We start from the raw sequence: 15,643 nt of genomic DNA on the forward strand, positions 1-15,643 counted from the left end.
ATGTAATGAAGAATTAAACACAGTCTATGAAAACAATGTTGCAGTTTGTAGTCTAAAAGTATAATATTGTAAAAAAAAAAAAAAAAAAAAAGAGAGAAAATGGCACATAACTAGAATAATAATTCTCTGCTGCTTCTATTTTCATTTTGAAGGTTGAAGATGAACAAAGTTGTGGGTCTGTCAGGAGGCTTGGTCACATTTTTATGCTGCAATGAATCACACAGTTAATCACGTTGGTGCAGACTTACGGACAGTCTCTTCTCAAAGGCTTTTCATCGTGTTCTACACATGAGAAGTGAAGGAATTAGTTGTATGAATAATGAAAAACAGAGCTTGAATGAGAAGTTCTACCCCAACCGACCATCATATATCTTCACACACTTTGCCAATCGCTGTACAACGTGGGCATGCCTGACAGATTGTTGAAAGGTGAAAGGGGACAGGGTTTCAGATAGTTTTACAATCCAGCAAGCACTTGCTTTGAGCCGTACTGATGCCTTCAGCTGAACAGGGGAGCGGCTGACAGCACCCACTATTTGCTACTTGTGGGTGGATCTATTGTCAATAAAAATGCGGCTTACTGCTTGCTTTAAGGGTTGTTGAGGTTTTTATTTCAGCAGTAAAAACAAAATAAATTTGCAATTTATATTCAGTTTGATGAAAATTATGATTTTCACAGATTCAAACTTTGCCTACTGTGAAATCCCATCATGGAGGTGCTAATATGATTCAAGCTGCTGATGCTGTTGCCAACATTTACTGATCACCTTCCTCTCCACCAGCAACATAAAACTCCCTGTAGAAGCTGAGTGTTGTGAGCGATAGCGGTCAGGGGGCTGTGGAGCTGAGCCGTAACAGAGTTTGAAAGTAGGAGGAGCTGTTTCAAGTGCTACTGCTGTGGACATAAAAGTGTCATTTGTTTTTCCCAAACACAGTTATGTGACTCACAGTTGGAGCGCCTTTATGGCTCAGGTGGACATGAAGCTCTGCTGCTTGAATCATCAGTACAAAAGATGAACAACTGCGGTAGAAAATACCTGTTTCTTTGATATAATGTCAAAGGTAAAAGCCTGTGTGCATGAAAACCTCAGGGGAGACTTTACTCCGATTCCCACTATGGTGGAAAGAAGCCTAAGAGTACAGTGTTAACACAAACTGATGTTAGAATCTGCGGATAAACAAATTCACATTGGAATTCTGGGTAAATTTTGGATGAATTCAACAACTATTGCTCAACTATGTTTTCATCACAAATTCAACGATGTAGAGTTTTGAATTTGCGACTGCTCTGATTCATGCCTCTGACTGGCTTCTTCTCCATGGCAACAGTGGCCAAGGCTCCTGGTTACTGTGGTATTTAGAGCTGTCTAATAAAACTAGTGGCAACAACATAAAGCCATTAGACTGTTCAATCATCCGTAAGAGTTCAGTGTCTGTAAATAAACTGAGGTTACTGTTTAAAGAAATGTAGGGATACAGTAGGTTGGTCTGCACCGATTTACTACTGAAAGGCTATTTGAATGGTTTCACACAATTAGTAAAAACATATTTTCTACTAAGATTACTCACAACATATCACAGATGGATGTTGCACAGTCTGGAAAACTTCCCAATAAAATACCTGATTAGACTTATTCATGAACATCCTTATGACTCCCAATCCAATAATCAATAAGTCCACTTTGTGTCACCAGTTCTCATAATGACGCCTTTAGGTGTCAGCTAATCACAAATTAAAAGCCTGTTGTGAAGCAGGGAAATAACACAAGTACCCCCCCCCCCCCTTTCTGTGAGAACATGATTATAAGTATGATAGGAAGCAGATTACAATGTGCCTCTCAATTCCCAAAGCACAAGTAACACCTTCCAACACTGCTGATCAACTGACAAGGAAAGGTTTCTACCACCCCGTACTATCAATGATGGAGGGATCTAAGCATCCTAGATTCTTTTTGTCCTAAAATTTATTTCCACTCCTGCCTCTCCATCTATATAGGTCTTCAGCTGACTTTATTCTTTCTCCAGTTTCTCTCCCTCTTGACTCCTGTCCAGTATTTCTTTCATCTCTCTTCCTCCCTCTTTTTTTCTTTACTCTGTTTCCCAAACTTTGCACTTCCCTCACTGGGTTGTTACAGATTTCAGCTTTATAGGCTGAGCTCTCAGGCAGCAGAGGCATCAGTAGTTGGATTGTATTGGAAGCTGGGCATCTTGAAGAAACCCATAGTATTTGTGGTTATTGAAGGCTGTGAAATGATCTATCGATCAGGGTATGGAAGAGGAAGGCTACTGTAATGCAAGAGGCTTAGGTGGGTTTATGTGTGGATGGTGCATTCTAGTGGGGTTCCATGTTTGATTGGATATAATAGTGGTCCACTGAGGTGGTTTACTTTACCGGCTGACAGGTTTGGCACTGCTGAGCTCTGTGCTGGTTGGAAGAAAGTGCCCGAAAGTGATTTACAGCTGAATGTCTTGACTTGGATTCATTTTATATCCACGCTGGGCAGTTTTTCTCTGAGGCAGCCAACAGTTAAGGAGGACTGACTTACAGGATAATGTATCACGAGTCCAACACCTACAGATTTATTAGGCTCACATGATGCATTTAAGTCTGAGGTGTTGATTCCATTGGCGAACCGAAACTAATGATTACTTCTCAGTGCTAATCCCTCACTCTCTCCAGTCTCCAGTCTCAGATTTGATTCCAAATCAATTTGTCTGTCCTCTCTCGGCCCATCTGTGACCTCTCTCCCAGTGACACTTCACAGATGGTCATTTTTCACCAACAGGAAGTCAATCTGGGGTACAGATCATGATACAACACCTGGTTGACTGGTGTTGGTCTGTCTTGGGTGTCACGTTTTCAACACGTTCCTGCTGTGCCTAATGCTCGAGTTGCCTGCAGATCTGCCAGTTTGGCCCAGCCGTCACTCAGATGGACAGTAATGACTTTGCCCGGCCAGACACTGCACAGCCATTCATCTTGAGCAAGGCGCCACCTCTAATTGGACAGTCAACCTTTCTCGGGACAGTTGCATAATCTAGAGTTGTGTCTCTGCACTATAATAGTCTGATGCATTACAGCAGATATTTAGTAGTTTTATGAGGCTGACATGGCTTCGTATTATCCATTCTGGGGCATCATTTTTGGAAGAGCTTTATGATTTGTGTTTACAGACACATTTGTGAATTAAAACTAGAGTTCCCAGTACTTCTTTGAAAATGACTGAATAACACAGATAACATAAGCTATACAGGAGTAGGCCTTGACTAGGGCCAATGTATTTCTTCTGTCCCAACACTTATATAAGAATGAGATGAAGGTGAACCTTAATGTTTGACTTGAATATGAAAGGTCAAGTCATCTCAGTAGGTTTTCGAAGTGAGACACATTCCTATCATGCTGATAATTGCTACAGCTCCTTGGTAAACAATGAGGTAGTCACAATTCTTTCTTTATTTAGCCTGATTTATTTATTTGATTAGTTAAGTGCATGGCACGTTTACAGTCTAAATATCCTTGTACATGTCAAATCAAAGCTCCCATCAAGTTTGGTGCAAATCAGTTCAGAACATTTTGCTGTAAAATAAAAACACACGGCTGAAAACATAACCTCCTTGGCAGAGGTAATAATAATAATGGTAGAAATGGGTGGCTTGCAGTCAGACATCCAGACTCTACATTGCCACGAAATGCCAAATATCAGTGAGATTTATAAGGTGTAAGCAGCTGCAACAGTTTTCATTGTTGTTGAAAGTAAATTTTCATGACCGCTGTCTTTTGACTGAATTAAATGTGGAAAGTGGGGCAGATCATCAGAATCTCATATTACTTGACTTGTCACTTGATCTGAGCAATGACTCGACTTACAGCAGGGACTCCACTTGATTTGCTTGATTCTCACCACAGAAACTTTGGGACTTGCTTGAGACTTGAAGGTTAAGACTTGAGACTTTCTTGTGACTTGCACATGTGTGACTTACTCCCACCTCCGCTCTCAGAACAAGCGTCTCTAACACTGATCACCCGAGGAGCTGAAAGAGGCTTATAATGATATTTTTACCATAAGTACTTGCTGCCAATATTTTACCTCTCTTCAGGCAGTGTTCTAGAAAACACTGATCACCAGCAAATGCTTTCATGCCGTCAGTGAAGGTACAAGGCATCTGTCCTAGTTTGATGACCAATCTGTGCATAAAATGTGTGTAGCACCTTCAGATGAACAAATTATGAAATGCCAAAATGGCCTCAGAGGAATAGAAACCTTATACTTTATACAGCCTTGGCATTCATCTGTTTCATTTGCTTTTCTTTCTCCATTAACTGTATGATTATTTTTTGAAGATTTTCAAAATAACACACCAATCAATCAATAAAGTTATTCTAAAAATGTCTCTTCACTTTCAGCAGCCTTGTGAACATTCATTTGGAATCCAACAGAGCACAAAGAGTTGTGCACTGAATACTGTTGATAGAGCAACAACAAAAATGTGGATTAAATATGAAAAAAGTTTTTGAAAGACAGAAATAAAAAAATATCTCTATAAAGATAATAACTATTTTGGTTATTTCTTGTTTGATTCTACAAACTTATTTGGATAAAATGGATAGAAATACCATTAATGAGACTAATTATTGAACTTTCTTGATCTTAAAATGTTTGTACGTGTTCAAAACATATTAAAAGTAGATTTTCACAACGGAAAGAAAAAGCATTCAGACTCTTCAAATTCAAGATCTTGGATTAACATGATCTGTACTCAAACATTTCAGCAGTTCAGTCTGTGCACATCTTTGTGCAGATCCTTTAAGGACCAGTAAGTTCACATTTAGGGCGATTGGCACAATTGTCACCTTTTATGTTTGAAATGCATATAGTTTTACACCCAGTTCACTGCTTCAAAGAGACAACCTCACCAACCGATGCCTCTGAGAGTGACTGAATGGTTGGGATCGGTTGGAGAGATATGAGATTATTTTAGAGCAAATATTTACTACTGTCCAAATTCAAAATATTGGAGAGAATTGTCTGCCCCCGCCCCCTCCTCTGCAGACTTGAAGCTTGCACAGGTTGCCAGGTTGAGGAAACTGAACCTGTACGAAGGAGCTCAACACTCTACTTTGACAATGCCAATTCAGCAGCCACCTCAGCTTGAGTTACTGCTTTCTCAGACCCGAAAATATCCAACCCATTTCAGTTATTTCAGTGTAGTATCCTACTGTTGTTCCTTGTTGCAGCCTGATGCAGACCTCAGTTACGAAGCGCCCTCACTGGTGTCAAGTGAGGCCAATCAGGGCTTCAGGTGCCGGTGTTAGGAGAGGCAGAGGGCAGAGAGGTCAAGCTAGAGGAAGAGTGGCAGAGAGAGAAGGAGGAGGAGGAGAAGAAGAGAGTGCAGGTCCTGGTTCTGGTCCAAGAGGCAGATTACATAGAGGAAGAGCCAGAGGAAGAACGACAGAGAGAGGAGAGAGTGCAGATCCTAGTGAGAGGTGGCTGCAGAGAGAGAGAGGAGAGAAGGCAGGGAGAGAGGTGCCAGAGATGCAGAAGAGGAGGAGAGAATCCAGGCCATCCAGAGAGAAACAAGGGTTCAGAGGTTTGTATTTTCAGAGATCTTTGCAATGTACGCAATATAGCACACAAAACAAGTGACAGCAGCAACGTCATACAGGCAGGCACGATTTAAAAGAGCAGTTCAAATCGGGCAATTCAGCTTTTTTCCAGGGAACCAGGACTACTTTTTGATGCCCTGTTGATACAGCAGAACCAGCATGCTTGCCCCTCCATCTGCTGTTGTACCCTGGTGTATGTGTGGGAAGTGCAGGGAGATGTCAACAGACCGGGAGAGAAAAGTGGCCAGGGGCTCATATTGCATCAGCGTGTCCTGCTGAAGATGAAGATGGTTATTTCCGTCTGCACAGAAAGTACAAGATAAATATGCTGCCTGTCAGCAGTCTCCTGGAAACATGGGCATTGGGTCAGAGAAACCGGCTTGTTACCCATAGCTTCTGTTTTAAGGTGACGGGGTGTGATCAGGGACAGTTACCCTGATCCTCAGGGCCAGCACTTGTCCCTTGCCTCTAAAAAGAAAACCCTCTGTTGGCATTACCATGCAAATCTTCTGAAAAACTTACTTATGAGTTACTACCATTTATAACTGGTAAAAGGAGCTTTATAGTAAATCATTAATAAATGGTGATGTGTTTGACACTTTACAATAAGGCTCCTTTTACCAGTTATTAATATTAAAATACTGCTAAAATAATTAATTAGTAAGATTAATTAGTAATAAGCATTAACTTGATCTTGCCAAATAGTGAGCCTTCATCAACATATGAAAACTGTGTTATTACTTGTTTATAATTGTTTATTTATGATTTATAAAATGTTAACAACTGAATTAATAACCTAATTATAAACCGTTTAGTCTTATTGTAAAGTGGTACAATAATAACAATACAAAAACATAATGATAAAATATAGTGATAAAGATTCAAGTACTAATTGGTTATCAGTAGTATCAAGAGTCAAGTACTTCTCACTATAATGATGAGAAGTGCAATGATCTAACAGAATAAGCAATGCAAAAAAATGTATACAACACACAGACATGAATGAATACACATAAATGATAAGGAATAGAACATGGACAATGAAGTGGGAAGTTTTGAGGCTCCAATGGGAATTGCTGCTCATCAGTCTGTCTGGGATGCTGGCACTGAGGAGAGTAATTACAACTATGAGACAAAAAATGTACTTATTATGTTGAGGACCAGTTCTTTAGCACAGAGTGATGTAGAAAAGAAAGAATAGTTTCTATCTGAGCCTCAAGTGTGTGTTTTATTTAGCCCAAGTAAAACATAGACAGAGATTTTTCACCTACCAAGCCCTCTCCTGAGTTTGGTTGGCTGGAGTTCCTCTATGGTTGGTTCCAGTACAAGGGGAAGAAAACAAACCTCCTGGGGTCATCAGGGCGAAGTGACCTTCGTCTGGGCATTTCCCTGCCAGTCAGCACCTTCTGGAGAATCCTAGCCTGAAGATCCAGGATGTGGCCACGTCTTCTCTGTTTTCGAGAGTGTAAACACTGTATCATCGGGCATTCTTCTTGTACAATCTCCTGTACCTGAAAGAAGTATGAAAGATATTTTTAAATATATTGATAACAGATACTGGTGTGTATGTTGACTCATCATCAAGCAGAGAATAGAGGAGTCATTTCTCCTCTCTGCTCTCCAGTCATCTCCTCTGCTAGGCTCTACACTCATCCTGAAGAGGAGAGGAGAGCAGAGAAGAGTCATCTCTGTTTGGTTCTCCTTGGAGGAGGGAAGAGAAGAGCGGTGAGTTTTGGTTTTAAATGTGTTGGTAATGGCCATTACCAGAAGAAACCTGGCATCATCGCCTCAGGGCATTAAAAAAACATTCCTAAATTCAACAAAACAAAACACAAAAATGTTTTTCTCTCCTCAGTTATTTACAATTAGTCTTCTCCACCAAAGAGACGATACCAAAATTAACATTATAAGATATACACATACCAATAACATCTCGAAAAAAGAAAGTTTTGTCCATGATTGTACTGTCAGGTAGACAGCTTTGATATGCGTAAAATTATTTCCAAGATGTCCTTAAGTCTGTTTTGAAAAGGCTCTGGAAAGAACCTCCAGTTCTTAAGTAAGGTCACCTTTCTTGGGCAGCAGGGAAAGCACAGCTCACTGACAGGAGACAGAAAGAGATCCTGTTCGGAAACACTCCAACAAAACACCATGTAAATCAGCGCCAATGATATTCCAGAAACACTTATGAAAGTCAGCAGAGAGATCATGAACCATTGGTGCCCGTCCTGATGCCATCTGGTTAACAGCAACTGTCACAGTCCAGAGCAGCTTTCTCTTCTGGGCTTCGCTGAGGGAGCCCTTCCAGGAGCTCCCTGCGGCACTACATTCTTCATTGTTCTGCACCAAAGAGGTCAGTGTAGAAGTCTGTCACATCGTTCCTCATCTCGCCCAGACTGGTGGTCATTCTGCCTCCTGGCAGCCTAAGGCAGGTCATCTGTTTCTGTTGTACCGCCGATCTCTCCAGATTGAAAAAAAAAAAAAGAGCTTGGAGCATCAATATCCTTTAAGTGGAGGAAACAAGACCTGACAAGAACTTCCCATCGTGGGATCAGAGTTCGATGCAAGCCCTCTTCAATGTTCCTAATGTTGGCAGTCCAATTCCTGAACTGCTGCCTTAATCCTAGCAGTGGAATGGGAGTTGTACTGCTGGGAAAAAAACACACATTTGTTTCTCACCAAAGTTACAAAGAACTAAAATCAGCTTCTCTGTTTTCTCCACTTCTGCCAGAAGCATTTAAATCACTGCCACAGGGTTGCTGAAAAGCCAATAGAACTTTCACCCTGTCACCCTTTCATCTGGTGAAATAATTGCATCTATATTGACAAAGTGGTGATCACTGAATCCAACTGAACTTGTGTTAATGTAAATTGGTCTGGAGTTGAGACTTTGGGAAATGCAGACCCTGTCCAGTCTGGCTGCTCTCTCCATGTTATTTCTGACCCTCGCCCATGTGTATTGTCTGGATTGTGGATGTTTGACCATCCATGTCTCTAACAGATCCAGTAGTGTGATGATATTAATAAGGCTCTGAGGTTCCTCACTTGTCCTGTCCACAGTTAAGTCTACAGTTGAAATCCCCACCAATGATTAATTGATCCTGATGGTAATTCCTTAGCTCATTGTTTAGCAAGGTAAAAACCCTACTCTTCCTGTTCCTTAATCTGGAGCATATATGTTAACAAACCAGAAAACAGAGCGCTCTATTTCTGCCCTGATAATCAACAGCTGACCCTTCACTTCTTCAGTAGAACATAAAACAGCTGCATTTGCATTAGCAACATCTACCCCTGCACTAAAGTTAGTGCCATGGCTAAGAGCATACAGACCCTCCCACCATCAACCCCAATCTACCTCATCTGTTGAATTAGTATGTCTCTCTTGCAAAAACAACACATCAATCTTTGTTTCAGCAGGGACTTCAGAGATTAAAGCCCCGTCTCTCCCAGAAGAACCTTTTTTGAAGCTCTGCATAGAGCGGTCAGAGAAGAGAAAGAGACAAGAAAGAAGCATGGAACAGTAAAAAGAGGAAAACACTGTGTGATACATGATCGTGCAGCTACTTTTTAGCAGTTTTACCTTTTGCTTCTTTTCTCAGAGGTGTAATATGCCTTATTAGGCAGAAATGTTTTCTTTTTATCTAAAGTCGAAGTCAGTTTTTTATTTAGTATGTAGATCTCATGAATTTCTCAGTGTCTCCAAAGTAATCCCTCACTCTGTGCGAATGTTTCATTCAGGAAATGAGTTATTTCCTTTAAAGGGAGATTTGTGTTCCTGTTAGAAGTTTCACCTGTAGATACAGATTCTGACTCCGAGTCATACTCCATTTCTTCCCTTTCAAATGATACCTGGTTACTCAACACACCCTGGTCTTCTTTTGTGATCACAGTGTGATCTCTACCTGCAGAACTTGTAGAGTCTGCTTCCTGAACATTTTCTGCTGTTGTGATTATACAGTCCCTGCAGACTGAGAGCTGCTAAGGTTCTCTGCTGCCACCGAAGCCTGTTGCTTGTCTTCTTGCTGTTGTTGTGAAGAGCAGGAAGAGGTCTGGAGGAGGGGCTGCCTCAGGAGGAGCAGGAAGGAGGAGGGGCCTGAATTAATCAGAGGTTATATAGAGAATTGAGTTCAGGTTCAAGCCCCTTTGCCAACCTGCAGCAGAACCCTGGGCTGTCCCCTGGCTACAGTTGATTGTCTGAGCGTAATGCTAATGTTAGTGATAGTTTTACATTATAACTCTTGATAAGCATAGATATTTTCTTAGTATAATTAACTCATAATTAATATTTTCTGTTTCTGTTTACATAAAAAAAACGAGCATCAACTGTTATCCACCTTCATGGCCTACACCCCTACTACCTGTACATATGAATGTAGGAGCGACAGTGTCAGTGCAAGTGGAGTCACTCACCGCATCAGTGGAGTGCTGTTTATGAGGACACAAAAGTGTTTGTGTCCCACATCTCTACACTCGAAACATTTCAACTGTCCTGAGCTGGCATACACCATATAATAGCCATCACCATACACCTGCAGTGTTTGGGTAGGCAAGTCCAGGAACATGAACACCTGCCGCCTCAGTTCTAACAGTTTGGGATCTTTAAATCCCAAACTCAATGTTTCAAAACCGCTGGCATATTTACCAAACCTCGCTCTCGCTCTCAGGCATATATTGGAAGCTCACTCTCTCACAACTTGTTAGGTATAAATTGAGGGAACTGACAGCGGGGATACCTGCGCAAAAATATCCCTGATATCTGTATCACATAATGAACCTGACGCTCATCTTTCAAGAACTGTTTATCAGGTCCTAAAATCCAAAAAACAGGGATAGAAAAAACTCTGCACCACTCACATGTCCACCTCCCTCACTCACGCTCACACAACAAACAGGAAATGGGAAGAAAGGAGTGGAGACTCCTCCTCAAGCAGAGAGGAGATATTGCTCCCGATAATGTCCTTAAGAGCCTCATGGACCGATGTGATTCCTCCCGTCGTGTTCCATGTGCACATGTTGGCAGTTCCCCAGCAGTGTTCATTTGTCCTGGCCACAGCTCCTGGAAAAAATAAATAAACATACACCTTTTCTGCCATAAAGATGATAAGTTTATCTCATGTTGATGAATAGATTTTTTTGTCGTTGCATGTATCTATAAAATCATTGACTAGAAAAGAGCTCGCCTATATACTGTACATTACACATTATGTTTGATCCAGTTTGGAACAAAGAGAGAATCATCGTACTGTCCAGCATTAGATATCTGTGAAGCTGACAATGGTAGTCACAGGAATAATCCATTACGTAACATACCATACATCTCAAAGCAACCTGTAGAGAACGTCAGCTCTGCCAACCAGCTGTCTATAATTAGTCTACACAGTTCATCTGCATTCTTACATTATGAGGAATGTGAACGTATTCAGTATATTGTTTTTATAATGTTGGGCAATCATAACTGTACCTACATCAGAGAGTATAGCAGGCCATCAGCCAGTCAGATTCAAGCATTTATCCAAACCATGGTGTGTGTGTGTGTGTGTCTCAATACAGTCCAAATGGTGACAGCAGAAAACAACTCACAATGAAGTTGTGTGATGATACAGCTTTTTGCAGCACCACCAAAAGTGGTTAACAATGTCCTTGCATCAGGCTGGTCTTTGCCTTTGATCTGTGCTGCCTGTAAAGGATGTAGAGAAATATGACAGTCAGGAAATACCTCGGGTTATGGAAAGTTGTCTCTCATGATAAACCTATTTCCATTAGAAAAAGGCAAAGCTCTGCATTGAATGTTGCACTTACAGCGTGGATCATTTTGGCCCCATGCTACATGTCCAGGCTGAGCTGCACCCCTTCCTCTTTGTACTTCCCTTTGTCTAGATCAGAAAAGTATAATGTACATTATGTATATAGTGTTGTTTTTCCCTCAAATAGTGACTGAAATGTCAACTCATTAATGTTTTTAATATACACTTTTGATGCCTACTTACTTATGAGGGCAGAGATCTGGGCATGGACTTGCAGACTTCGAGAAGCTTCAGCTTCAGAAGCCCGTTCACCGTTCAGATGAACACCTCTCTCTCCAAGATGACTGAATTTCTCTGCATTTCTTTTTTGTCTACGGTGATGATGGAGAGGATTTCTCAGGATAATAACAAAGATCAGTATTCACTGAACGCTGAATTTACATATCAACATACTAATTAAATTTTAGATAACAATAACAACCAAAAACAAAAGGTGCGCCCTTCCTCCCAGACAGCAAGACGTTAGTGGCCAACTTGAAATCCCCTGCTAGGCTATCCCGTATTAGACTATAGGCTGCGAGCTTCACCAACATACAATATGGCCAACAGAACAGGTCTGAGAGTGAACAGCTTCAGCTTCACTCTATGATTAACATTCTCTAATGCAAGTATACAACAACAAATGCTTCACATTCTGTATTAATGCCACCAGCTTTGGGAGCCTAATAATCTCACAAAGTCTCACAAAACCATTTTCAATGCAAATACATGGACATAGGCGTAGAACTTGGTTCCAATATACAGTAGTATGGTTTAAATTCCTCACCCATTCCATGATGCTTGCTGTTGTGGGAGTCATTATAGGTGATGGATGCCCGTTTTCCAATTAGGTAATCCTCAGTGATGACGTCTGGTGGATTAGGAAAGATGGTCGATTGAGTGGATGGAGGCGGGTCAGTTAATGGAAGCTCTATGTCAGGGATGTCATGAACTGTCTTATTCACTCCGATTATTGGCCAACTGTCAATGCAAGGTGGTGCTTGCAGCCATGAAGCCATGAAATGTATAAATAAATTCTCACACTTAAAAGTTACCATGCTGGTTGAGCCACGACAACTGATTTCGCTGACCTTTTCTCCTGTTGCAAATGAGGTAATGGAGCGTCATTTTGGTAATGGATTTGACAGGAAAAAATGGCTATTCTGATTTTTGAGTCTTCCTATTCTACATAATAAAACTATGCAAGGTTCATGTTGCATTATGTACAGAGTTTGGTGGCACTAATGGTTGGTTTGGTAAGAGCAGACGCAATGGAACGACATGAAGTAGTGGCTATAAGAATCGAATTATAGCATAACATATACAAGGACGAGAAACATATTCCTCATCTCGGCTGCCATCACCTTCAGTTTCCGCTTCTTCCTCATCATCTGTTCCCCAATCAATACTTTCAAATATGAGATTAATAAATAGAACTACACAACATTCCTGAGGTCATTAATCTCATGTTCATCCATGATCAGTCTTTTTTTTTGTCTTGGAGACACATATTCTGAAGACTAAATGAAAAGGTCAGCATGAGGGTGGATTGCAGCTACTATTTCATGTTTAGTGACAGACCATATTAACCTGTTCTCTAGTGCTGTAAAAGCAGCCATGGTGCTCTCCAAAACTTCAATGCCTTCTTATATATGCGGCAGCTCTTCTCAGCTTAGAGACAAATCTTGTTTTACTATTTACAGACATCAAAATGTGCAATTGTAGGCCACAAGTAATACAAAATGTAACCAAGTTGCATTATATCAACTAGTTTCAGCTACATTCTTCTGTATTCATTCATATTAAGATGTACATTTCACAGTGTGGACTGAAAATAAATTCATTCAGGTCCTGAATACTGACTGATGGACAACCTATACTGGACAGTGAAGGGACCATCAAAAGATGCTTCTTCCACTGGACAAATTCAAACACCAGTAGAACAACAATGAAAAACAGCTTGAGATAGACCTTATAATACAAACTGCGAGCTAACTTACATACAGTGGAATTACTTAGAAAATGCATGATTGTTGAAAAAAATGCCCATACCCACCAGTAGCTGTGTTAAATTAGATAAGATTAGCTAACCTTACCTGAAACTCAATGCTAACCTGTTCAGGAGAAAATTAGCCAACTTAACATCCCCAATATTAACCTTTACAACTTGTCTGGTCATTGAGCTGTTTAGTTTGTTTACTTGCTTCCATAACTGCAGCACGCTTTGTTTGCCTGCCAATAATCAGCTGAAATGGGCAGTGGGCGGGATCACACAGGCTAAAACACAAATAGACATTCCGCTTTGTGATGGAAATTTCAAATGGCAAACATATTGGTTGAAGCATTGTTTTCAGAAAGATCAGAGATATTATTTTAGTATAGTAAATATGTTACATATTGTACCTTTAAGGTTACAAAAAAAAAACCCATCAATTTCAAAGCAGTCTAAAAAATCCAAATCAACTATTCCAATGATGTTGTTTTACTGATTTTCCTGCAAGGTAATTTCCACAGAAAGGCAAGTTACTAGATAAGAAGCAGACCCTGTTCTGTGAGGTGATGCTACCAAGAGAGAAACTCCCCTGGGCTGGATGTTGCTTCCCTGAACTATTTGTTCTAGGCTCTGTAGTTGCCTGCCCAGGTAGCACTGTCATTTGTCACTGTCAACAGCTGGTGCTATACGTTCCTTTATGCAGGAGGCCGCTATAGAAACTACTGCACATTAGGGAGGGTGGGAAAATTGCACTCGTCACTAGTAGCAGCTTTGATTTCTTTAGGGAATTAGCCTTTGTTAACATGTGGCTGACTTAATGTATTCATTGTGGTACATTCATGCGCAATAGCGAAAAGATAGATGACACAGGTTCATAAGTGGGAGGTTGACGTCTGTGGCTATTATGAGGGGCTGATTGTGTGATGAAGTACAATAACTGGAGTGGTCACTGTATTGGATTTCAGTGGGCCACAATAGGCTGGTCATGTTACCTTGTGAGAACACATCAGGTGTTATTAAGTTTTTCAAGCTCTCTTGGGTGAATCTTATTAGGCTCATATTGCTTCTCTTCTTCCCTGTTAATAGGAAGCTCTGGGCACCTCCTCCATTCTCAGGCCCACAAATGCTGCAGAGTGGTCCTTCAAAAAAAGTGAAGAGGTTTGCAAACCAGTAACCACCCTGATACAAGGAGCAAACGAGGGCCGTACTTTGTACAAATATAGTGAGAATAACAAAGAATGAAAAACAGCACAAAAAGGAGAACAACTTAGCATGTCACTACTTTGAAAAGGGTGAAAAAGCACAGATGTTTGATTTAAGGAGATAAAAGTAATCAACACCACCAGCAAGGCTACTGCTGGGAAGAGTCAACTTCTTCCCTCAGAGCAGAGAACAATGTTGGAAACTAAAAAAGAGCTTGGTAATAGTGGAGATCGCTCACTGGTGCCCCAATTATATGGACAGAGCTGTGGCCCTGGGACACGACTTAATGACCATAATAAGCCTTGTCTGTCTGTTCAAAATCAGCTTAGAGTGCATCCACACAGACTCACAGCATCACTCTAGCCTTAGTTCAATTTAAACAGGCAGCATGAGAGGGAGCTGGGTGTTTCGGGGATCGGCGGGGGGGCAAATTTAGAGAAAGTTCACCATCCTGACTGCGTTTCCCATGCAGGCAGATGGACCACAACCCCCTGAGCCCTCGTCATTCCACCTCGTAGCCTTGATGAGGATCAATTTGGACTTGAGCATTTTGTGGCTGCTCTTTAATTCAGTGTGGCTGAGCGCTCAGTGATTAATGGCAGGTACTTAGCTGGGAGACATGGTCAATAAACGCACTGGTCCAGGGACTTAATACCAGGCTGTACGCTGAAGGGGAGACAGGCTTTCTCCAGGTGGCAGCACCACCCAGATTGGATGGGGTTAACAGTGCAGAGAGAAAAAAAGGCAAAAAAACCCCAAAAAAACACCATAACGTTTTGCACAGGCTTTTTTTTTGTGGATTGACTTAATTGACGTGATCTTGGATTTAATTTTGAACAACCTTTGCAGTGGGCTGCTGCTGCTGCTGCAACCATCCGTCCGATAGCCTTAAAGAATGTGTGTTAGAGAGAGAAAGGCACATAGAGAGCAGAGGGTAAAGGTTGAAGAAGGAGACAGAAGAAGAGAGAAACAGTTAGAGGGTGCTCTGGTCATTTCTGTGGCAGGTGTGTCCTCATCGGAAATCAAAACACATGAATAAATAACTCCAGACAAGATAAC

General features: G+C 41.1%; 2 long non-coding RNA genes across 2 annotated transcripts; both read right to left on the minus strand.

The window, feature by feature from the left end:
• Window positions 1-6,485: 6,485 nt before the first annotated feature.
• LOC130166690 (uncharacterized) lies at window positions 6,486-8,839 on the minus strand. The gene is made up of 3 exons (XR_008827188.1): window positions 7,529-8,839; window positions 6,877-7,116; window positions 6,486-6,711 (listed from the first exon to the last, which is right to left on the minus strand). It is a non-coding gene; the product is annotated as an uncharacterized LOC130166690 (long non-coding RNA).
• Window positions 8,840-10,328: 1,489 nt separating this feature from the next.
• On the minus strand, window positions 10,329-11,713 carry LOC130167113 (uncharacterized). The gene is made up of 4 exons (XR_008827229.1): window positions 11,593-11,713; window positions 11,405-11,478; window positions 11,186-11,282; window positions 10,329-10,661 (listed from the first exon to the last, which is right to left on the minus strand). It is a non-coding gene; the product is annotated as an uncharacterized LOC130167113 (long non-coding RNA).
• Between the last annotated feature and the right edge of the window lie 3,930 nt (window positions 11,714-15,643).

This window comes from Seriola aureovittata, chromosome 3 (assembly GCF_021018895.1).
Source record: "Seriola aureovittata isolate HTS-2021-v1 ecotype China chromosome 3, ASM2101889v1, whole genome shotgun sequence".
Lineage (NCBI taxonomy): Eukaryota > Metazoa > Chordata > Actinopteri > Carangiformes > Carangidae > Seriola > Seriola aureovittata.